The 23,319-nt window shown below is 39.1% G+C and overlaps 1 protein-coding gene and 1 long non-coding RNA gene across 4 annotated transcripts in view; one reads left to right on the forward strand and one right to left on the reverse strand.

Annotated features, from left to right (window-relative positions):
- PTPRD (protein tyrosine phosphatase receptor type D) overlaps positions 1–23,319 on the forward strand; it is a 566,636-nt gene that overhangs the window by 120,991 nt on the left and 422,326 nt on the right. Inside the window, exon 3 of one of the 3 annotated variants that reach the window (XR_008713534.1) lies at positions 21,351–21,489. The exons of the other annotated variants lie outside the window; for them this stretch is intronic. The gene's annotated coding sequence lies outside the window, so the exon portion shown is untranslated. Of the gene's footprint in view, positions 1–21,350; positions 21,490–23,319 lie in introns of those variants that run through there. 3 annotated transcript variants of the gene reach the window in all.
- LOC129650019 (uncharacterized) lies at positions 19,695–22,900 on the reverse strand. Its single transcript, XR_008713535.1, has 2 exons — positions 22,309–22,900; positions 19,695–19,971 (listed from the first exon to the last, which is right to left on the reverse strand). It is a non-coding gene; the product is annotated as an uncharacterized LOC129650019 (long non-coding RNA).

Raw genomic sequence — 23,319 nt, forward strand, 5'->3', positions numbered from 1 at the left:
TCTATGTTTAGAAAAATGCACAGTGTCACATTGAGCCCAATTAAACTTCCAAGCCCTTGTAGCTATCATAGCAGCTGTTCTAATGTACCGTTTCCGACAGCTGTCGTGGAGTACAGTATTCAAACAAATCAAGCAGAACTGACAACTTTGTGGCTGGATGAAGAGTGTGGAAGTGTGAGGAGAATTCTGTGGCATACAGACCCCAAAGTTTGGATTATGGGACTCAATTTGTGAAGCCGAGATTGTGGTCAATTAACTTGCCAGTTAATGAGACGATCATATCTCCTTTGTAATTCAGAAGTCATTAGACCTACCTTGTTTACTTATGTTTCTTTCTCCATCTGTCCTTTGGCTTTTGGGGAAGAGACAGTACTGGAAAAAGGCATGTCTGGCTTGCATTCACTGACATGTCTGGTTCTTGGTAGTGGTTTAGCTCTTATAAGAGTTGACCATTCTCTTTGGAGGCCCCTTGGTACTATCAAAGTGTGTAATATCTGTAGTCGTTAACTTTTACTTACACCGACTATTTCAGATTAAAGTTGATTCATGTTAAAGATGTTTCAAAGACAGCGATCCTGTGTCCTGTTGGCCCTTACCTATTAATTGCATTTCAACAAGAATTTCCTCAATAGCAGCCAATTTCTTTGTTTAAATAGGGGCTCTAGTTTTTAAAGAGAGCTTTCCAGGAGTGAAAAGAATATTGTTAACAATAGGATACATATGGAACATACATGTTTTAGGCACAACATTCTCTGGTTAATAATGTATATAGTCTCCTAATTAGCACTTGGGAGTGCTGGTTTAAGGTGAAGCCAAGGAATTTCTAGTACAATGCCAGCAAATAATTAACTGGGAAAAGACCCAAATGAAAGACGCTTGTGTTATTTTAAAGCCGTTTATGTCAAAACCTATTTTAACATTGAAATCTAAATTTAGTGTATTAAAGAAATAAGGCATATGGATTTATTTCTCTGTTGTGGCTAGAGTGAAAAAACAAGTTGTTCTACAGTTGTTAATTTTGGCAAAAACATATTAAGGATTCACTTTAACATCATATCTCAGAGATTTTCTTAAAGTTACTACACCTAATTATCATATATCTGTGGAGTTATCATTCTAGATAAGTAAGCATATTCTTCTACTGAAAAGCTTTGCTTTTGCTTAATTCTCTGGTGAAAAGTGGCAGACAGATACCAAGCATTGAAGAACACGTACTTTTAAAATTTAAAATTATCTTTTAAAGACAGTCTACTATTCCTCCTCTTGTTCTACCTCTTCTCTTTCTCTTCCACTCTTCCCTCACATTTCTTATCCAGTAGAGTCTTAAGCAAGAAATAACAAAGGCCTGAGTAAGTGGTTATTAGTTAAATTAAGATATTCACCATGTTGTATATTTATGTGATACCAGTTTTCAACCTCAAGATGTAATCTGGAAAATAATCCTTTCTCTCACTCGTCCCTTTGCACTTCAAGGAGGGGCAGGCTTCTTTGCCAAATTAATTTTGTTTAGTGTTTTGTGTCTCCTCAACCTTACTTTAGGGTATTTTCCCTTTAATACATTCTTTTGCCATTGTTGAACAGCATATGTAACCTGAGTATTCCTGGGGAAATACATGAAGAATCAGACATGGTTTTTCTTTTTTTTTAGATACATTGTAAAAGAAGAAAGAACATCCCCTAGTAATCTACTGGAGGATATTCATGGTGCATGTAAACACATATAGAGCCTGAGATATAATTTTAGCCACTAAGAATGTTTAAAGAACAATGGATAAAATAGGATTTAGACTGTAAGCCATTAAATTGTGCCATTAGCATCACTTAAAACACTGAAAAAAATAAAGATAGAAGTTACAATGAAGAAAAAATTGTTTCTTCACCATCACATAAACATGATATTTCTCAGGCTTGTATTACCTGGGAGACTGATTTGTTTCTCTATGATTTCTTTAGAATATCTAACTATATTTGTACAAGGGATTGGGAGTTATATTTCAAAATTTAATAGTAGCTTGTCAAAGCCATTCAGTTACTATGGAATAATTTTTTTTAATATTATTCTCTTTTGAAGAAGGGATGATATGATAGGTTGGGAGTGGAAAGAAGCCACTCTGGTGAACTCTGTTAACTCTATGTGTACAACTCCCTCCCTTTAGAAATGATTAATTCCAAAGAGCCATGAAGTTAGGCTTATAATCTATTGTGTGGAACACCATAGCAAAGTGCTGGTGTGATGTTGCATTTAGTAGAAGAGCTCTCATGAGCCTTGGTTCAAACCCAGATTGAAAAATTGTGAAAATATCCCTTTAACAGAAATTTATAGTTTTTGCTGCTGCTGCTGCTAAGTCACCTCAGTCGTGTCCGACTCTGTGTGTTTTTGCAGTGCCTATTTAAAAGTGCCTGATCAATCTCCACTATTATTTTTAAAGACTACACATGTGCATGGATCCTATTTCTTTTTGTCCTAGGTGTGTAACACTTGAAATGGTTTTTTTTTTTTTTTTTTTGCTTTTTGCTTCTTGAACGCACACACACATGGTAGAGCTGTGGTCTTGGGGAAGAATCAAGTGGGACTTCTCTCTCAGTATTAGGAGTAGCCCTTCCGCATGCCAGGCTGACCAGTTTTCTGTCGTGGTTTGACTGAGATCAATTTGGTGTCAATATGCATGCAAATTCTAGAAGAATTTAGAATATATTACATTAATATAATCCTGGGGTAAATATCTTTCTGTTGGCTCAGTTTGCATAATAGTTTCTGATAATTTTATTTAGTATTAGTTTGTTATTTACCAGTCATTTTGTTTGTTTTTTGAACTAAATGCAGGCCAAGAATCTGCTGTTAAATCTTCTTTTATAAAACTGGTTTCACTACAATGAAATCATTTACATTCTAGACCTGAGTTTATGCTTTTTGGCCACTGTCATTGGACATGAGTGTTACTGGATCTTTATTATAAACACAACTGTCGACAGATGAATTCCTAAAATGGTTTAGTTCATCTTTCTCCCGCTGCTTTTTGCCTCTTTGCTGTCTCAGATGATGAACACACCCTCATGTTCCTTCTTGCTGTTAATGAACCTCCCTGTAGTCCCCATCAACTTGCAGTACTTCTGTCCTATATGAAAGCAACTAGGTTTCTTTTATCCACCCTCTGGTAGTATATCTCTCTGTCCAATGTAACTGCATTATTTCTTTGGCATTAGAGAATAGACTGACATCGTTATTGTAAGATGACCGACTTGCTTGTTTTCTGATGGGGAGCATAGGGTGGTACTCAATAAAGTAAGCTCTGAAACCAGAGTCTGGTTTTAAATTCTGCCTGTCCTTTTGTAACCTGGAGCATGATGCCTCGTACTCTTTTCCTCAGTTTCCTATCTTAAAAATGTGGATGATGAGTGATGATGGTGATGGCATAGACTAGTGCCTTCTCTTGGGTTTATTGAGGATGAAATGAATTAATGTAAAACACAGATCAGCAGATAACACACAGTAGATATTTAATGTGTTATCTATTATTCAAAAACATTCAGCTAAGATTTTTCATTGAGCAGTTGTGTTTAGCTACTGTGCTAAAATTATTTAAATTTCATCTACAGATTATAAAAATTTGGATGATTGATAAACCAGATTTTCCTGCAGTGTGTTAAAAGTCCCCAGCTTGCCTCTCTTAAAAAAAAAAAAAATCCTATACATAGGTGACTCTTATAAACTCTGTTCCAGGAGTTAATCTGAAGATCAAGAGGGAAAAATTTGAAGCATATCTGCTTTTTAAAGCTTAAGATATTACCAATTTAAAATTAATTTGGCTTGGGTCTAATGGCTAATGGAAAGTGTTTCCATCTTCCTGTTTTGTTGCTTCCTGTAATGAATTTTCTTGAGCTGCTCAGGAGGAGGAGCTGGAGATATTTACTGTAACCAAATACAGGAATATATGGGCCCCTGGTCCGGAAAGTTCGAGATGGAAGTAAACATAGTAATGAAGAGAGTAAGTGGCTTTTGATATGGCCAGAAATTATTCTTCAGGAAGAAAACTGAAAAACAGGAAAATGATGAGTTTGAAGGGCAGGGAAAATGATTCCTTTTGTATTTTGCAGAAATTACTTCTGCAAAGAAACCTAACTCAAGTAGTTAGATCACCAAAATGAAGTTAGGAATAGATAGACTGTCTTTTTTCTGTCATCAAAATGTGTTCCTTCCAGTAGACAGGGCCATTTCACTGAGAGCATTCATAGCTCATCAGAAATGTGCTTTAGTTTTTATTTTGGATTATGAGTGTTTAGGCATGTATGATATATGTATATATGCTTGCATGTATTTATGTATTTAGATCACAAACCATTTAACCATCTGTTAAAATGTATTAATTGCTAGGGATGATGAAAATGTCCTAAAATTAGATTGGGGTGCTGATACTAATTGGATATACAGGTACAAAATACCATTGAAGAAGGACATTTTGAATGGGTGATCTGTATGTCTGGGAATCATAGTCCAGTAAAGCTATTTGAAAAACAAAAGGTAAACTGCTGCTTAGCACAGCTCTCTGGTTAGATTCCCTTTGGTGTATGTCACCTGAATAAAAAGTGTACTGGTTCCTTGGGCCAGTTAGAATAGACATGCTCATTGAGGAAAGCAGGAAGAAAGCCAGTTCATTTTCCATGCTTATCAATGCCTTCCTTGTTTTCCTTTTCTCTGAATTTGCAGAGGTGTGGCAAAATACAAAAAACCTTACTGCTCCCTCCTTCCTCCCCTAATGGTAAAGTAGCTAAATTAGCACCATCCAGCTGTCTGCAGCAAGAAAAGTATTCCAACTATTTCACTTATCCTTTGCAGAGTTTTCTGTAGCTTTCTCAATTAATTGCTCCCAGCAGAGCTGTACCTATCTAGTAAGGTTAAGAATATGTGACACAATCAACAAATGTGTATACTTCAAAGCATTTTATTGTGTATAAAGGGACTTGCTTTATTTTTAGTCCAAGATACGACATATTTGTTATCTCTGATCTCTACTTGCGATGAGGCCCTTAAGCTTGACAGATGGAACAATATCTGAAATATTTGTGAATTGCTTCTTGTTACTGCTCATAGCCTGGTGATATTTGACTATACTGTTCTGTGATTCCTTAATTTCTTTCCCAGGACATTCTTAGTTTCTTTAATTTTCCTCACGTAGTTACTATTTACCTGGTTCATTTCAAATAAGTTTGATCTGTTTGGGAGCCTCCACTCTTCTGCCTTTGTTGTCCTGCTTCAGTAAATTCAGAGAATTCCCAACCAGTGTCCATCTGGAAATAAAGAATTAATAGTACTGGTGCTTGGGTGGAAATTGATTCTCTTACCTATAATTTTGCTTTTTCTCTTTTCCTTAGCTTGCCTTAGATTTATTTATTCATTTGTGATGCAGTGTGTGTGTGTGTGTGTGTGTGTGTGTGTGAGTGTGTGTGAGAGAGAGAGAGCACTAGCGAGTGAGCATGTACTCCATGGAAAACTGTGTATAATGGTGGGGATACAAAGATTTAAAGAAGTGTGGTTCCGCATCAACTTGTAATCTTCCTTTAGATTTCATGGCTTACTTTTCAAAACTCTCTCAAGCAGCGCTCCCAGGCTTTATTTCTAGGCAGGAGTTGTACTTAAGAATATAGACTTGGAAGTTGAATGTGCTTAGTTGCTCAGTCATGTCCAACTCTTTGCGACCCTATGGACTATACAGTCCATGGAATTCTCTAGGCCAGAATACTGGAGTAGGTAGCCTTTCCCTTCTCCAGGGGATCTTCCCAATTCAGGGATTTAACCCAGGTCTCCCACACTGCAGGCAGATTCTTTACAAGCTGAGCCCCAAGGGAAGCCCTGTGTTCAAATCTTGCCTCTGCTGTATAAGTGTTCTAACCATGTGCAAGTTACAAGTCTGTAGGCCATTTTCATATCTGTAAAATGAAGATGAAAAGTGGCATACATTCGATATGGATATCATAAGGATTAAATAGAGAACTGCTTATAAAGTATTTTGAAGAATAGAATTAAATATTCACTAAATGTTAGTTGCTGTTGTGCTTTTTTCTCATTGATTTGCATCATTTCCAAATTAGAATCGTATGTATGTAGATCTAAACATTTAGATCAATATTTAGGACATTGATGATCCCATTAACATCATAATTTGAGCAGTATCTTTTGAAACTGTAAATATATATCATTATATATACAGTTTTGCCACCAATGGGCATTGACTGGTACATTCATGTATTTAATACTCACTTTAATAATTATTTATTGGACATATTTCCTGTGTCAAGTATTGAGGTAACTACTGGCTAAACAATGATGAGGTAAAGGAATAGGATCCTTACCCCATAGAGGGATGATTAATCTCAAAATTTTTGTATGTTTGGTGATAAATGTTATGAGGGAAGAAAATAAGGAGGTTAATGTCTCAGCTATTCAGAAGAGTAATAAAAGGTTTCTGAAGCAGTGATTTACTTTTTTGCTTATTGTGAAATAATTTTAGACTTGAAAGAAGTTAAAATTGTACAGCATTTTCCGTGTAGACTTCACACATATTTCCCCAATAATGATGTGTTACATAATTGCAGTACATTATCAAAATCAGAAAGTCAATATTAGCACAAGACTATTAACTACAGGTTTTACTAGTTTTCACATCAATAATTTTTTTAAAGGTGTAGTTCTGTTAAAGAAGATGAAATGCATAGCTCTGAGGGAATGCTTTTTGAGTTAGCACTTGATGGATGAATAGGAGTTAACTAAACTACACCTGCAAGAGCTGTTAAAGTTCAAGAAACTTTTATTTGGCAAGACAGGGACTACCTACTATATTCTGGGGACTTGAAAGAATGGATGTAACTGGATCCCAGGTGGTGAGAAGGGGGAAGTAATGGAATAAGAATATACAAGTAAGCAGGGCTATGTAATGTAAGGCTTTAGAAGTTGTTCAGTATCTTGGGTTTTATTCCAAGGACAGCTGGAAGAGTAACAGAAAGAGATGTGAAAAAACAGCAGTGTGGTGGTAGCAGGGATGGAAAGGTCTTTTGGAGCCAGGCCAGCAAAAATGTCCTTGAGGTCTTTTAAGAGTCTTGATGAAGGTTAAAAGATGGGAAGCAGGAGAGAAGAGTGATGGCAGTTAGGAAGACCAGATGGCCTTGAAACTGAAAAAAAAAAAAAGTTGATTTTACTGAGATACATTCTCCTAAAACTTGAACCAACAACAGATTATCATAATTCTGAGTGAAAGAAAAAAGCTAATGAGAGACATGTAATTCTTTATTTTTAGCATGTCCTTTTTCCCCGAAATACATCATTGTTCATACTTACAATTTCTTTTTTTGGTTGTTCAGACAATTTTATTTAAACTCACCTTTATATTCATGTATTTGTCAAAAAGAAAAAGTACTTTGGAATCCAGAATTAGTTTAAAACTGTGAATGAACTTTAAAACCTTACTAGAAAAGGTATTTTAATTTAGTTTTTGTTCTCTAATGAAGTTTTTAAATTCACTTTACAATATGTGATGGATTTTGTATAGTCACAACATAGTGTTCTGACAGTTCTTTTATACTACAGTTGTTAAATGTGACATTAAAATACACTAAGTACTTATATTTTCATATTTAAAAAGTAGCACATAATACGTTACTTTGGGGCTATAAGTGCGGGAAGTAAAAGGAGCTGGTTAAATACATTCCAGTAGTTTATTTTCTCTCTTAGTTTTTCCTTTGTTTGTTGTTTTAGCTGAATTGCTTCCCTGTGGCTCAGCTGTTAAAGAATCTGTCTGCAATGCAGGAGACCTGGGTTCGATCCCTGGGTTGGGAAGATCCCCTGGATAAGGGAACAGCTACCCATTCCAGTATTCTGGCCTGTAGAATTCCATGGACCATATAGTCCATGGGGCCGCAGAGTCGAACATGACTGAGCTACTTTCATTTCACTTCACTTCATAAAGGAGTGAGAGAAAAATAAATTGTGGTTGTTTGTTTACCACAAAAAATTGCAGACCTTAAGTTCTGCATACCATTGACCAGATCGTTAGAACTATCTGTATTATTTATGCAGCATGCGACTTTTTATTTTTACCTAAAGACAGATATTTTTGGTAATGACAAACATGTTTTGAAAAGAGCCTGTTTTTTCCCTCAGTACACCTTTAAAGATTTTTAAATTGTTTTATATCTGGTCAAGTTAAGATTTTTGTGAACCTCATTTTAATTGGTAACAACAGTTTACAACTTGATTTTCAGAAATGTTACTGCAACCACCTATTAATAAAAGTATTAGCTATTAAAAAAAATAGACTAAGGGAAGGCATTCATTGTTTTCAGCTGTAGTGATTTTAGGTCATTACAAAGAGCACCTCTTTAATGTCTATGTATATCCTTTAAAAGGAAATTTAAATCACAATGTTTAGTTTAAAATTAATGTTTAATTCAGTAAATGCCTACTGTGTGCCCCAAACAAGCCATATCCTGGTTCTTGTTATCACAGAATTTACATTCTAGCTGGAGAGGGAGGAGAGAAGCATGCAGCACAAGGTTATGAACAAGAGATAAATGAACAGTGTGACTTTGATAGTTACAAATGCAGCAGAGATAATGAAACAGGGTGATGTGCTGTGAAAGTAAGGGGGGTATTAGAGGAGGGGACAGGGCATTTCTTCATTTTCTATCAAGGAAGGTGTTGCTTAGTGAGAGACAACACTTAAGCTGAGTGATGGGGAGCCACCAGATGTGAAAAAGGAGAGTTCAAGGCATCCAGGCAAATAGAACAGTGATTCACAAAAGCCTGAAGGAAAGAAGCCTCCTATGTTCACAGGACAAAATAAGGCCCAAGGGTCTGAGGCACAGTGGGTGGGAAGGCAGGAGAGCGGGGTGGGGCTAGACCATGTGGCCCTGTGGGCCTTAAAAGGCATTGGATTGCTCCAGTATGTGGGAAACGCATGTGTTCTTGGGATATCTATCTATGAAACCTTAGTTGGGCACACTGTCCTCTACTGGACAAAGTAAATGTTTCTTTCTCAAATAGTTCATTGAAGGGTTGGTGCAATCTCTGATTAGGTTCTAAATTCATTTTCTAAGCTCTTCGAATGAAATTTCCTTTGTACCATCCATGTAGACTTTGGACACTAAAACCTTTGGTTAATAAGAGCAAAAATAATCTACTTTTAACTCTTTAGCTCTGGCATAATTTGTTTTTCTTCTGAAGCAGATATTTCTGCAGTGAAGTCTACACTCCATCAATATCCAGAGCTGGAGAGGACTAAGGAGGTACATATGAAAACAGAGCTTTTTTTTATTGGAAAGTGATGGCCAGCATACCTTTGCAGGGAAGAAGGAAGATTCTATAGGCCTTTCATCTATATGGTTCCAATTAGTTAAGAACCCTGGTGTTCATTTGGTAAAGAATCTGCCTACAGTGCAGGAGACCTGGGTTCAATCCCTAGGTTGGGAAGATCCCCTGGAGAAGCAAATGGCAACCCACTCCAGTATTCTTGCCTGGAAAATCTATGGACAGAGAAGTCTGGTGGGCTGCAGCCCGTGGGCTCACAAGAGTTGGACACATCTTAGCAACTACACCACCACCACACAGCAATGGGATTCCTAAGTGATTTCTGTAGGGAAAGTATGTCCTCTATGTAGATGAAATAATTTTAATTAACTTTTTCCTGGTAAACTTTTACTTGGAGGAAATCTATTGCTTATGTGATTTAACACATTGGACTTAGTTTTAAGCCCAGGGGAGTTACAGGATAATAAATTAAGGATTATTAAACTATAAGTTAAATATGTTTTCTGTAAAATAGTATGCAGGGTTAGCAACCAGATTTGGCTTCAATTCTGGTTCCTCTGCTTACCTTGAACAGTTTTCTCAATTCTTCTGACCGTTTGGGGATACTCATAGCTCTTATAAGTTCCTGTGAGATTCAAATGAAATCCTTTATGCGAAGTGCTGTGAATACCTGATGCATGGCAGGTATTCAGTAAAGGTTCATCTTTATCCCATTGTAGAAACCAACCTGCCTGATGTATGTAGAAATCAATTGTCTTGCATTTTCTCCTAGCTGAGATGATTTTCAGCTCAAGGAATGAGCAATACCTTGAACAGCAACAAATAAAGCATAATAAAAAAAGCATCATGTCATAGATTTGTTTTATAACTTATATGCTGAACTCAGTTAAATCTCTCCTGGCTGTATTTGTGCCATCAATGTAGCCCGGAGTTTGTCAAGCTTAACACTGTTGACGTTTTGGGCTGGGTAATTCTTTGTGTTGGGTGAGGTTTGCCCTGAGAATTGAAGAATATGTAGCAGCATCCCTGGCTTATTCCCAGTAACATTCTAGCCCCCAGTTGTGACAACCAGAAGTCTTCAGATATTGCTAAATGTTCCCTGAGGGGCAAAGAGACCCTTGGTTAAGAACACTAATAATGTGTAAGTGCTGGCACAGGATGGGCTTCCTTGGTGGCTAAGACTAAGGAATCCGCTTGCAATACAGGAGACTCATGTTCAACACCTGGATTGGGAAGATGGAAACCCACTCCAGTATTCTTGCCTAGAGAATCCCACGGACAGAGGAGCCTGGGGGGCTACAGTCCATGGGGTTGCAAAGAGTTGGACACGACTTAAGGACTAATACTTTTCACTTTTCTGGTACAGAATGCTGGTGCAGAGACTAGAAGAGGGAGATTCTGCCCTTCTAACAGAAGGGGAAATTTTGTCAGAAATATGTTAGGCATTTTGTGAGGTCTTGAAATCAGCTATGCAAACTGAAAAAGCTAAATGTGATTTCTGTTTAATGTCTGTATAACCAGGAACTGATTGCCTAATTTCTTTATGTCTCAATTTGTTGTCTACAGTATTGCATGATAATTATAGGGTTGCTGTGAAGATTAAATATTAACCAATGGAAGGTGCTTAGAACTATACCGTACACATAGTAAGCACTAAATAAATATTCAGTTCAGTTCAGTCGCTCAGTCATGTCCAACTCTTTGCGACCCCATGAATCGCAGCACACCAGGCCTCCCTGTCCATCACCAACTCCCGGAGTTCACTCAGACTCACCTCCATCGAGTCAGTGATGCCATCCAGCCATCTCATCCTCTGTCGTCCCTTTCTCCTCCTGCCCCCAATCCCTTCCAGCATCAGAGTCTTTTCCAATGAGTCAACTCTTCGCATGAGGTGGTCAAAGTACTGGAGTTTCAGCTTTAGCATCATTCCCTGCTAAGAAATCCCAGGGCTGATCTCCTTCAGAATGGACTGGTTGGATCTCCTTGCAGTCCAAGGGACTCTCAAGAGTCTTCTCCAACACCACAGTTCAAAAGCATCAATTCTTCGGCACTCAGCCTTCTTCACAGTCCAACTCTCACATCCATACATGATCACAGGAAAAACCATAGCCTTGATTAGACGGACCTTTGTTGCCAAAGTAATGTCTCTGCTTTTCAATATGCTATCTAGGTTGGTCATAACTTAGCCATTGTTATTACATCAACAAGTTTCTTTATAGTATATTAATTTTGTTAATATATTATTTTTATTTTACTTTGTTTTAGTAATAAAATCCACTTTATCTTATAGCATTGATCATGAAAATATCATCCCCTTGTATAATTTTTAAACATTTTATATCTTACCTCATTCCTGAATACTCTAGGAGTAGGGAGGATACCTTTTATCATCTGCAGTTCAGTTCAGTTCAGTCGCGCAATCATGTCCGACTCTTTGCGACCCCATGGACTGCAGCATGCCTGGTTTCCCTGTCCATCACCAACTCCCGGAGCTTGCTCAAACTCATGTCTATTGAGTCGGTGTTGCCATCCAACCATCTCATCCTCTGTCATCCCCTTCTCCTCCTGCCCTCAATCTTTCCTAGCATCAGGGTGTTTTCCAGTGAGTCAGTTCTTTGCATCAGGTGGCCAGAGTACTGGAGCTTCAGCTTCAGCATCAGTCACTTCTCAGATAAAAGAAACCAAGGGTCAGAACAGATGACTTGCCTGGAGCGAGAAGGTGATGGAGAAAGCCCTAGAATTTAGCTCTCTTGATGCTTTGTCTGTGGAAGAGGCAGAACGATTAAAAAGAGCAGGCACAAGAACAAAATGCTTAGTGACCAGAAACCTGGACAAGGGGACAGAGGGGTGTCACCACCAAGGGAGATTTCAGAGGCCCATCTCCACTGCAGTAGTGCTGGGACTTCATTCGTAGCAGAGTGAGGATTCAGAATCACGGAGGAAAGATTACACCATTTCCATAGTTTATGCACTGTGTAAGAACTAGAGAACCATTGAATGACTATTATGAAGGCCTCTGTCCTGTTTCAATTAAAAAAAAAATACTATCAATTTGGAAATGTTTGCATCTGTGCAACTAGTATTTTATTATAAAATGGTTTTCACTTATCATTAGGCTTCCTTGTTGCTCTCATCTGCCAATTTTAATTGAAATTGTCAGCAGTAAGTTCTGACTTTAAGCATGACGTTAACCACTGTAAGCATGGTGTGATCATCTTCTTAGTCATGTTCCGGTAGGTTGGGAATCATGGACAAACTCTTCTATAGCCCCTCTCAAGGTGGAGTCAGATTCTCCTCCCCTTGGACTGGGCTTGTTTCATTGAGGTGCTTTGACGTACACAGTGCTGCAGCAGAGATGCTGTGCTTGTCCTGGGCTTAACCCTTTTCAGTCTGGGAGCTTGCGTGTCCAGTCTATGATGCCTGGAGTCATCGTAGAAAGATGCCCAGCTATTTAGCTGGAGGGACCGCATGGAAAGAACTGCCCAGAAGGCCTGCACATATTGTGGCCTTCCAGGTATTCTGGCTGGAGCCCAGCCTCCTCCTGGTGCCATGAGAGTGATCTCAAATGAGTTGAGTAGAACCACCCAATTGAAGCCTGCAAGGCAGAATCCTGGGCAGAGAAATCTTTGCCTTAAGCAAGTTTTGAGGTGGTTTGAAACACAGCAATAGGTAACTGGAATGCTAGTGATTATTGTCAACAAAATGAAACACCTACCAGCTTGAGGAACTAGCTTGGACCTGTCATTTATTCTTTTTTCTCTTCCGGCTCCGTACCACAGATGGCATTCTAAATAACAAGTGTTTAACGGCAGTCCTTTCTTGAGGAGATGAACATGTTGATATACACCAGTTAAAGCCTGATCTAGTGGTAAACTTCTGAAACCTTTCCACATTTTTGCATTCCTTTTGACTAGAGGTCGATGAATGGTTTTGTTGGTGATGGACAGGGAGGCCTGGCGTGCTGTGATTCATGGGGTTGCAAAGAGTCGGACATGACTGAGCAACTGATCTGATCTGATATATATAGTAAACATTTTTCTTTTTTTATTTTGTGAGCCAAGCAGTCTCTGTGACAACTCTTCACCTCTGTGTTACAACAAGAAGACAACCACAACAATTCCTAAATGTGTTGGAGACGTGGTGTTACAGTAGAACTTTATTTACGTACCCATGCAGTGAGCCAGCTTTGGACTGAGGGTCATGGTCATGACCTCTGCTTGTGCCCTTGCACACAAGTTCTCCTCTAAAAATAGTGGGGATTAGAGAATATTTATTAGCAGAAAACTTTGTTTTAACCTGGTGGGATTAGTCAGGGGAAAGCGATGTGTTTGATTACTCTCTTTTAGCAGTTTACTTTGTTAGTAACGTTTATTGGGAGCAGATTAATTAGAATAAATGAGTTCAAGGAGCACGTCTCTTGATAAACAGAGATGTTTAATAGCACTTAACCTTTAGAATTTATGCAGAATAAGCTGTGCATGTTGTTGTGCTTTATGTCTTTGGGGGGTGCTTCAGGTACTCGGCTGTTTAGTGCCACTTCAGATTGTAAACTCCTGACAAATGAATAATTTATCAGCTGTGGGATAGTTTTCATTGCACTGTGGGCCTGACATTTGGAGCTATGAACATCTTAGGATAAAAAGTGTTGGGAAGTGTTATGTTTGATGGGAATGTTGTAACACGGTCTGTAAAGAAACAGGTTTGTAGTCATGGGTATTGAAGCCTGATACTGGTTTCATAAAGGCAAGCAAAAGCAGAAATATCATGGTGAATTTGATCACTTCATGGATGCTTCTAGTATTGATGTCCTCTGTACCGTCTCAGCACTCATAAATCAAAAGCAAAATAAAACTCTTCACAAGAAAGCACCATTGATCCAGCAGCAATGCTCGGAAATAACACTTTGATCCACACTGTCATCAAATGGAAAGGCCTTCATAGGGCATGGAGAGAGGGCAGTTTGCAGTTGATTGCAATTGGAATCCCTGACTTACTTGGGAAAATTTAAATTACCAGCTATTGCCAGTTTGTCCTGGCAGCTACTAGAAGGCACAAGTTTCTGAAAACGTAGGAAGGGCCTAACCATATTCTCATAAGGATTGGAGATTGTTTAGAGTTGCATGAAGAAAGAGTACTAATTAGATTAGACAGAAATCTTGGCTGAATAAGGACGATGAGTAATGGTTAAGTCTGTTCAACTATGGAGTAAAGTCTCAAGGGAAAGAATGAGATCCCCACCGCATGAATCATTTGAACTAAGTGGCAGAAACCACTGTGGAAAACTACTGTTTCTGAAATAATCAAGACTACATCAGCAAAAGGATATAAAAAGATCATTTAGCAATTGCAAATCACATAATTCTTTTTGCATTTTAATTGTACTGATTTGGAATGTGAGATGGAAACAGGAAGGGTATTATGATAATTATAATAAAACAATTGCTTGTATTCTGGGATCTGTTCCCTCTAGCGAGTTTGCAGTTTAACAAATGGATCTGACACCACTATTGGGCAGGGGATAAATTGGCTCTCTTTCCTTTGGTGTATTTACTCAGGCCACTGAAAGTGAAAGTTGCTCAGTCGTGTCCAATTCTGCGACCCCATGGACTATACAGTCCATGGGATTCTCCAGTCCCGAATACTAGAGTGGGTAGCCTTTCCCTTCTCCAGGGGATCTTCCCAACCCAGAGATCTAACCCAGGTCTCAACATTGCAGGTGGATTCTTTACTAGCTGAGCCACAAGGGAAGCCCAAGAATACTGGAGTGGGTAGCCTATCCCTTCTCCTGCGGATCTTCCTGGCCCAGGAATTGAACCTGGGTCTCCTGCATTGCTGGCGGATTCTTTACCAGTTGAGCTATGAGGGAAGCCCACTCAGGCCACTAGGCTCCTCTTTGTGGCCTGAGAGAAGCTTTCACGCATTACTCACAGTCACCAACCTGTTTAACTCAAAAAGTGCTTTCATTTTTTCCAGCTTTGCTAGTATTCTCCCTTTCTCCCTTTCTGACCGAACAGCTTTGGCATTCCAGATCTTACCTACTCTTTCAGATCCATCTTTTCTGCTGACTTTGGCCACTCTTACTTAGGCCCACTATGTCCCAGGTAACTTATAGGTAACAGGAAGACTGAGCTAAGTCACTGCTCTCTGAATAGTGGGAGAGACATAAAGAGGTAATTACAACATAGGGGGCTGTGTGCAGTAGTAGGCAGGTGCATATGGTGTTGCCAGTAGCAGGCTGTTGTTGGAATTTGTAGCGAATGTGAACAGAGATGGTAGAGACAGAAACATACTGGAGGGTATAAAAGCAAAGCTAAAGAGCTTGGAGCTTGCCTGATAAATCAGTGGTTCTCAACCTGATGATACTTTATAATCACTGGGGATAAAATATAGCTGTCTAGGGCCCACACTGAACATTTAAATCAAAATATATGAATTTTAGGACCAAGCATAGGTTTTTTTTTTTTTAATGTTCCCCAATTAAGTCTTAATCCCAGTTTAGCATTACCAGCTGATAAGGGAAGCAGTGAAATGTTTTAAACTGGAAAGTGATGTGGTCTAAATTGCATTTTTGGTAGGTCACTGACAGCTGTGTAGAGGATGAACTTCAGGGTGAGTTGCTGTAAAGCCAAGTAGGATAAGAGTCAAGATGGTCTGAACTGTGACTGTGGCTATAGGATAAAGAGGGGCCAGATACAAAATTTATTTAAGAGGATTAAAAACTTGCAGGATTTTGGGATGGATTGAACTTCGTAAGTACGGAATGAATCATAGAGGAAACAGTTAGGAGAAGTAGCCAGAAAAGTACACACTTTTTTGTATATTTCTCTTCTACCCTCCCCCTCCTCTGCCAGTGCATCTAATGCACCGTATTATGGTTTTTGAGTTTCTCCTAACAGTTATCATAGTTGCCATACTTTTTTATTCAGCCTTTATAGACAAACTAAATCTAAAATTGTCTAAAATTTCCACTTGCTCAGGAAAAGTTATATTTACTCATCTCAGATCCTGCTTCTTGTCCTCTTCCCAAAGCTGAGCCTTGGACGCAGCCAATGGTAGCAAATTCAGTTCCTATAGTGACCAGTCAAGTAAAATTCATATGGAAACAGCAGTTTAGCTCTTTGGAAAGTCTCTGCTGGATTTCATGAGGGAAGCAGCCACCCAGCCTCTTCTTGCCATTTGAGAATGCATGTCCAGGGTCTTCTCATTTTCCTAGAGAAGATTGAAGTCCAGATTTGTAGGGCACCCCACTCCAGTACTTTTGCCTGGAAAATCCCATAGATGGAGGAGCCTGGTGGGCTGCAATCCATGGGGTCGTGAAGAGTCGGACACGACTGAGCGACTTCAGTTTCACTTTGACTTTTCACTTTTCACTCATGCATTGGAGAAGGAAATGGCAACCCACCCCAGTGTTCTTGCCTGGAGAATCCTAGGGACAGGGGAGCCTGGTGGGCTGCCATCTATGGGGTCGCACAGAGTCGGACATGACTGAAGTGACTTAGCAGCAGTAGTAGCAGCCCTACTTTTCACGCATTTAAATTAAAAATAATTAAGTACCAATAACATAGAGGCCAAAGGAAATGGGGATGGATCTGGTCCGGGGTCAGGGGTTTTCGATCTCTGTGTTGAGTCTCCATAGACTTTTGTAAAATAGAAATGAGAATTTCTAAATCCCAAGATTTTCCAGCCCTTTCAGTGGTTAACAATAGTAGAAAATGGTTAAAAAGCAAAAACTTCCAGAAAGTGGTTAAAATAGCAAAGCATCAGCTGCAAACATTTGGGCTGATTCTGTTTGTGGAAAGTGAATTAGAGAATGGATTCCATTACCAGGTATCTCACACTGAAATATAAAGCAGAAGGGCAAATTTAAAGTCCTTTAACTGCAATTATATAGATACTTCTGGTGAATGTGAATTGAGGACGATGAATTATTCATTTCAATCCTCTGGTCCCCAGTTTTGTACATTCTAAGGAGGCCAGGTTTAAGGACCTCAGGTGGTCCCTCATTGCTGGGGGCTGGAGAGAGGGGCCCCCGTGCCCTCCTCCTGATTTCATCCATCCCCTGGAGTCAAGCCAGGCTGGTTGCTGGAGCTCTTTTTTCCCTCAGGGGCTGCTCTGGCTACCCAGTGTGCTGCCTCTGAATGTTTAAGGCTAAAGAGCAGTTGAGCAGTTGTTCAGCCAGTGAATTAGCATTTCAAAGGCCAATGCTCAGAGGACACTGCCCAAGTGAGCAGCTGGGTGGAGGCAGACGAGTTTACTCATACAGTCCTGTCTGGGTAATACGATATTTCTGTGAAAATGACTTTCTCTTTGTAGGAAGACTAGGGATGTGGTGCTGGAAGATTTGCTTTATCAATTTTGATGGAATTCTTTCTAGAATGTACCTTGCCCTTCTTCATATTAAACAGATCCAATGAAGTGTGATTGTTGCTTGATCATTGGAGTGACACTCACTAGGAATATTGATTTTTCTATTTCCTTCTGTTATATTGAAATGCCCTGAAGAATTACGGTGGTATATAGTTGGCCAGACTGCTGCATTTTTGTAGGTCCGTATATGTTTTACAATTTCATTCTGAAGAAATATGGTATAGTGGAACGGCATTAGCTTCTAAATAAAAAATATATGGCTTTGGAGCCTGCCTTTTGCTGTTTACTAGGTGGGTGATCCTGGGGAAGTATATTAATCTCTCTGAGCATAGTTTTTTGTTCAGTTAACATATATTCCTCTGCTACCTGCCAGCAGGTTGCAAGTTGCTGGGGATGTGGTAATAAACAAGATGAACCCATGCCCCACTGTAGCTTCTGGTCTAATCTTAGATTTTTCTTCTGTAAAACAAGGATAAGAACCGTATCCTACACTTGTTTCATGGGGCTTAGCTGTGATAATGTGGTGAGGTACCTGGTAATGATTAGGGGCTCATAATTGGTAGATATAGCAGCAGGATTTGCTTCTCTCTCTCGTGCTTATTTGTCAATACCATCCAATTTATTACCTTAAATTTACACAAAGCTATTTTCTTCCAGAAATCTTTTTTTTTTTTTCTTTTTTTTTGCTCTCACGTTGGAATTGACAAATGTTGTTCAGGTCTTGAAGTCTGAGCTTCCTCCCTTTCTGCTTTCTGAATGTTTTGCATGCATGGTCCTTAAGCAGTTCATTCATTCCAGCGAGATTCCTGTGCTAGGTTTCTGGGATACACTGTTTAGTGACCAAAACAACAGAATCCTGCATCATGAAGGGCACCTTCTAGGGGGCTCAAAATTGTGCAAAGCCCAGAGTAGAAGAATCAAGACTCTGTGTGTGTGTGTGTGTGTGTGTGTGTGTGTGTGTAGGAGGGGGATTCAGATACTGTTATAATTGAGTGGTCAGGTCAAGGTAAACTCGATTGAGAAGGGGCCAGTTAAATAGTTTTGAAAGAGAGTGGCAAATTAATCATGGAAGGGGTTAGTATTCTAGGCTGGGAGCCAATTCAGTTCAAAGAGACTAGGGCAGGAGCTTGCTTGGCATGTTCTAGAAAATGCAAGGGGAATAAATGAACAAGGGCTTCTAAGAGACATCTGGTACAGAGAGTGTGTAAGGAGGAGAATCAACCTAGTTGGGAATTCAGGTTCCCTGGACACATTAGTGAGTTAAGATCCTACTGAGATGTTGAGAGCCTGCAAGCAGGAAAAAGAGCTTGTGCCAAGGCCCTGAGGCCAAGGGAGTATGATTAGTGTCTGGAAAGGACAGAAAAATGGGGACTGCAGCAAAGGAAAATGATAAGCTATTAGAGGAAGAAGGTGGAGATGATTATATTTAGGTCTTATGAGGATTACTCTGGTTACAGTATGGAAAATCGGTGATTGCTCCTGATGACAGTAATAACTTGGGCACAAAAATCCTCTCCTAAAGTTATGGATTTCTACTCATATAGAGCAAGATCTTGGAAAAAAATGGATTATGTAGACCATCTCTTTAGGTTTGTGGCCCATTTTTTCCCTGACCACTCATATTTCCTTAGCTGTAGGCATAGGGCCAAGCACTCATTATTATGGCCAGTGTAAATTTCCCAGGATACTGTTAGTTGTAGCTTTCTGATGGATTGTCTGATGCAAAGTTTGCACTGGAGTTACTATGGACCTCACAGGGAAGGCTTCGGCAATTGTCACCATAGTCCTCTAGGCTGAGGCAGTGGATAAAGGTTTTTAGGTGGGCAAGATGGGGACTCAGTTTAGAAACAAACCAGACACCAGAGTTTAAAATCAGTTGTTTGTATGAACCTGGAATTCTAGCACTGGATTAGTAGTAATGCAGGAGGAGTTGTGAGGATTTTTTCCGTCAAATCTTTAACTTTTTTAATTCTCTCAAATCCTATTTTCTAACTGAACAAAGACACACATTCTCATAGGTGTCTAAGAATGGATTTATTTATTCTGACATTTCTGACATACTTAGGAATCAATATTGTTTCTGTATATTCAGATTTTGCTAACATAAAAATCTAATACAGTGGAATAAAATGCCTCTTAGCTAGAGGTTCAGCTATCTGATTAAATAAGTTGATTGCTGCTGGAACTGCATTTTCAGCTCACTTTGCCCCGGTCTTTGTCAGTCTGTGGTTCTGGATCTATGAAGCAGTCTCTGTCCCTTTCACACTTTCAAGGAACCTTTCATCCCCATGCTGTCTAGCACCCTTCTAAAATAAAAGATAAAAAGACAAACGGTGGTTAAAATAATACCTGTAAAGATTTTTGCAAAAAAACTTTCAGATTTTAAGAATACCTTATGTTGTTTGTTATTAAATATAGCTACATAATCAATAAAGAATAAATCAAAATTTTGCTATAGAAATGAAAAAATATAAACCTTTTATTAGTAATGACTTTTTTATTGATAACACAAAATGCCATTATTATAGGCTATGTTTAGTCTTCTAGTATCCAGTCAAAACACTGTTTTTCCCCAATTACTTAGGACAGCTTTTTCCTTCTCTCCAGTCTAGTTATGTGATACATTTGTGAGGCAGTTTAGATTGATTTGTCATAGTCTACATTCCGTCTTCCCCCGACTTCCTGGTTGATTTTTTTAGAAATTTATGTACAGTAAATCCATTCTTTGTGGTATATAGTTCCATGAGTTTTGACAGATGCATAGGTTGCATATAGACTGCTCCAATTACATAGCAGTTGCTTTACCCCAGAAATTCCTTCCCAGCACCTTGCTATGTAGCCTTTTGGGTTCAGCATGTTTTCATTTAGCAAAATGCTCTTAAGATCCATCCATATTTGTTGCATGAATCAATAGAGTATTGCTTCAATGGTGTTGCATTGTATATATACACAGTTTGTTTATCCATTTACCAGTAGAAGGACATCTGGGTTGTTTCAAATATTTAGTGATTATGAATAAAGCTGCTATAAACATTTACGGACTGGTAAAAAGTAAATTTTAATCAGTCTCTGGTGCAGTGGTTCTGGGGACTTTCAAAAATAACAAAAAACACAGATGTCTGGGCCCCACTCCCAACCAATTGAATCAGTTTCTTTGGATGGGGCCTGGGTTAATGGGTTTGCAAAAGCTCCCCAGGTGGTCCTCTTGTGCAGTCAGGGTTGGGAATTAATGCTTGGAAACACGTGATCATTGTATTTTGGGTAAATCAGCTTTCTAGGGGTCTCATTATTTTTACTTGGCATGGTTAAGTAATTATATTTAGGTAGTATAAGATTATGCTTCAAATTACTTGTTTCTCTTAAGGATTTAATTTCAAGGCGAGAGTTAGTGTATGCAGATTAAACCAAAACCTTTTTAAAGGTGCACTTCAAAGGTCAGAGAAGATGGATTAAACGGGAACAAAACGGGAAACATGTGCTTGAAGTCTAATAGCAGCTGCTGAGGGTCATTCCGATCTTGCAGTTGTGCCTGGATTGTTCGTATAAAAGCCACTGTCACCCGTTCTTCAAATTCATTCAGAGGGGTATAAAGGTTCAAAATTTTGACAATCTGCTGGGTGCTGAGGGCGGTGCACAGGGAGCAGATGGCCTCAGCATCCTCGGGGCTTTTCTTCTTTAACTGCAGGAGCTGGGCAGCCTGAATCAGGGGTTCCATGGTCTCAACAGCTCCGCTCTGGTGCAGGTTTCTTCCCCGAAGCCATTCCTCCAGCTGACTAATGTTGTACCTGAGCTGCATGCCTGTGCTCCAGGAGCAGACGTCCTTCCGCAGAAGCAGGTTGTTGAGCGTCACCGCATTGATCATGTAGAAGAGCTGTCTGAACACCTGCAGGATGATCTCGGGGTCCAGGCCCTGGTCGCACATAACCGTGTGGAAGGAGTTCATCTGGCGGATGATGGCTTCCAGGCAGTACGAGTTGTCTCCTTCCGGCATGCTGGAGGTGCGCTTCCGGTAGCCCGTGGGCTTCACCCCGGACAGACCCTGAATGCTCTCGTTCTCCAACATGGCCGACACTATCATAGGCTGCAAGAGGCCCTCGGCGATTTTAATGAGCTGCTGGTAGATCTGAATGGAAAGATCGCTCAGCACCTGGCGGTATTCAGTGAGGTCAAAGTTCTTAAGACAGTGCTCATTCTGCTTTGGTTTTAAGTAGTCATGATAGAAATATATTATTAATATGCCAATTATATCCCTCAGAAGTATTTTAATAATTATATGTTTGATTAAAAGGAGTACTTGTTAGTTATATAGTGTGATTCTATGTTTGAATAAACTAACACTAGAATGAAATGAGCTTCCTTAATCACCAATTATTTTATATTGTTGATGAAATATATTATTATATATATTGATAGTGAGTTCTTACAATGTTTTATCTCAATATTTAACAACAATTATGTTGAGTTAAAGAGTGAAACAACATTAAAATCATTATGAATTGGGCAACAGATATTTCACATTAAAATAAAGACATTTCCACATCAAGTATAAATTGCATAAGAACACATGGGGTTTTAAAACATTTCTCTGAACTAACTAAAAATGCTTTTTTTAAGCTACGTGCTTTAATGATCAAAATGCTTACCAAGATGAATTTTCATTTCTGTCTTAACCCTTTTCAGTTGATGGAGAATCTGAGAATAATTCCATGATCATCAAGTGTTAGGAGGTCTTTCACAAATAAAGCTGCAATAAATAAAGCCTTTAAGAAAAAAAAAAAAAAGATCTAACTGAGGAGTACCCCATCTAATAACTGGAAGGGTCCTCTAGAAATAAAGTGTTTTTAATAAAATACTTCTCCACAATGTTTAGTAGATTTTATTTGTGCCTCCCTGATAGCTCAGTTGGTAAAGAATCCTCCTGCAACGCAGGAGACCAGGTTCGATTCCTGGATCAGGAAGATCCGCTGGAGAAGGGATAGGCTACCCATTCCAGTATTCTTGGGCTTCCCTTGTGGCTCAGCTGGTAAAGAATCCACCTGCAATGTGGGAGACCTGGGTTAGATCTCTGGGTTGGGAAGATCCCCTGGAGAATGGAAAGGCTACCGACTCCAGTATTCTGGCCTGGAGAATTCCATGGACTGTATAGTCCATGGGGTTGCAAAGAGTCGGACATGACTGAGCAACTTTCACTTTCATTTACAGGAATAAATGTTAACTCTGATTTTAAAACTAATACAGTTATGTAAAGTTTAAAAATAAAATAAAATTAAAAAAAAAAATAAAACACATTTATGATAAGAAATGAGATATAATATTGATATTCTCTTGATTTAGCTCTTAGATTCTAATTCATAATGACCATGAGCTATTTACATACTTGGCCAAGAATATTTGGGGGCACCAGGACTTTCAAAGATGTGCTTTCCTGCAAAGGGTGGTTTGGAAACTCATTGCCAGGGGCACATAATGCCCTCTATTGTCCCCCTCCCCCTGAAAAAATCATACACACACACACACACACACACACACACAGCAATGACTTTAGTATTGCATTAGAAAGAGCTAAAATGTATTTAGCAGGTAGAATGTGCATGCACTGTGCTGCATGAGAATTATCTCATTTAATCATTCCAACACTTGTGTGCTTTAAAAAC

This window comes from Bubalus kerabau, chromosome 4, assembly GCF_029407905.1.
Source record: "Bubalus kerabau isolate K-KA32 ecotype Philippines breed swamp buffalo chromosome 4, PCC_UOA_SB_1v2, whole genome shotgun sequence".
In the NCBI taxonomy this organism is placed as follows: domain Eukaryota; kingdom Metazoa; phylum Chordata; class Mammalia; order Artiodactyla; family Bovidae; genus Bubalus; species Bubalus kerabau.